This window comes from Peromyscus californicus, unplaced genomic scaffold, assembly GCF_007827085.1.
Source record: "Peromyscus californicus insignis strain IS unplaced genomic scaffold, ASM782708v3 Scaffold_4__1_contigs__length_199733344, whole genome shotgun sequence".
NCBI lineage: Eukaryota > Metazoa > Chordata > Mammalia > Rodentia > Cricetidae > Peromyscus > Peromyscus californicus.
In genome coordinates this window covers 18,690,428-18,692,418 of record NW_026294562.1, presented here as the reverse complement: position 1 = coordinate 18,692,418, position 1,991 = coordinate 18,690,428, and the positions used below count along the sequence as shown (strand labels likewise).

General features: G+C 44.0%; 1 non-coding gene across 1 annotated transcript; it reads left to right on the top strand.

Annotated features, from left to right (window-relative positions):
* Window positions 1-862: 862 nt before the first annotated feature.
* Window positions 863-966, top strand: LOC128095760 (U6 spliceosomal RNA). Its single transcript, XR_008213369.1, has one exon. It is a non-coding gene; the product is annotated as a U6 spliceosomal RNA (small nuclear RNA).
* The last annotated feature ends 1,025 nt before the right edge of the window (window positions 967-1,991 follow it).

The window sequence follows — 1,991 nt, the reverse complement described above, 5'->3', positions numbered from 1 at the left end:
CTTCATCGAAGAGCAGGGAGCACATGTTTATAAATCTTACCTCTGAGTTTCGTCTTCCTCATAATGTCATTGACGTGTCAGCCCTACAGCAAACCACAGAACGGGCTGTGCTTGAGTGAGGCCAAGATTTAATGCCGCTGCTCCAGCTCAAGTGGCTGTGCCTAGAACTACAGTTGTGTTTAGCAGTCATCGGGAAGTACACACACGGTGATTTAGTGCAGCTTTGGTTCAGACTCAGCGTAGCTGTGTTCTGCCATTTTAACATGAGCAAACGGCATTGCTACCGAAGCAAAGGACAGGTCACTTGGTCAAGAACAATTTTCCAGTGAGCAAGCTCATTGGTTTACTCGATGAATCCATAGATGATTCTTATTCCACAAAACATGCAAATAACAGAAGTGTGTCTTAATGTTTAATTGCAGGCCTTTACCTCCGGCCAGTATGAAACAGCCTGTGGGGGCTGGCTTCCCCTCCCGCCTAAAGCAATTGAAAAGTTAACAAAATACATTAAACAACAATTTGAAAAACACCGGCTACCGGAAGGACCATGATCTCCGAGAAGGACGGCATGCATGACAATTCCCCGTTCACCGCCTTGAGAGAGTTCCCAAGCCACAGTGTCACAAAAGAGACCCAGGCAGAGCTGGGCAAGCTCTCGGAGTTGAGGACCAGAGCTGAGGGTGTGGGGAGACCAAGGTCGCTAATGTTCTTAGGACAGAAAGGAGGAAGGAGAGCCCTAACAGACAGTGGACATTCTACACGTTTGCAGAGGGATTCTACTTGACTACGGAGCCGCACACTGACCAGCCATACATGGAAGGAAACTGACGATCTAGAACCTCAGGACTGGTTAGAAGTGAGCATGCTCACTTCCGAAGCACATATTCTAAAACTGGAATGGTACAGAGATTAGCATGGCCCCTGCGCAAGGATGACATGCACATTCGTAAGAAGGAGGAAGAGAGTGACACCCACACAGGATAGGAATGTGTCTGTTCCCACCAGCCAAACCTGGAAATCTCAAGGTTCATGAAGGTAGCACATATCTACAAATGATAGAGTTTTGTTGTTGTTGTTGGTGGTGGTGGTGGTGGTGGTGGTGTGGTGGTGGTGGAGATGGTGGTTTTCATGTATTTAGTTTGTTTTTTGTTTTTTGTTTTTTTGAGGAAGCCCTAGGTGTCCTGTGACTCTCTCTGTAGTCCAGGCTGGCCTCAAACTCACAGAGATCCACCTGCCTCTACCTCCCGAGTACTGGGATCAAAGGTTTGCACCACTACCACCCAGGTATATCTAACAAATCTTAAAAATGATGTTTTCAAATGATTTAACCAAGCCATTTGGAACAAAAATCCAGAGTATTTTACAATACAGAAACCTAGCATCAAGTACTACTCAAGTGCTTGGAACTAAGTAACACAGAGGAAGCAACAAAACCCATACCTGGGAGACCTGTGATCCCCTGAAATGAACATGGGGCAGATGCAGGCGTGGGGTTTGTAAAGAGAGGCTTAAAACACCTGTTATATCTGTTACACAGTTCAGGTTGGAAGCAGACACAGAATATCCATATTTGAAAACAGCAGCTGTTCTATTTCTAGTTACGTGGTTGAAAGACTATGTTTGAGCTGGGTATGGTGGTGCACACCTGTAATCCCAGCACTCAGGAGGCAGAGGAGTGCCACAGGTGTGAGGCCAACCTGGTCTACACAGCAAGTTCTAGGCTAGCCAGGGCTCCATAGCCAGACCTGCCCTCCTCTCCCACCAAAAAAAAAAAAAAAAAAAAAAAAAAAAAGTTTATTTGAAACTGGACTTTCTAGATGAATTCTCAATGTTTCTTTTCCAAAAAATATTCTGGCAAAATTTTTGGTTCTTTTTTAATTCTAATGTTATGTGAATGGATTTCTTATTTATTATCACTTTACTTTGATATATTTTGCACTTTGTTATAGGGTTGTGCTTTTTGGGGTTTTTTTTGTTTTTGTTTTTGATTT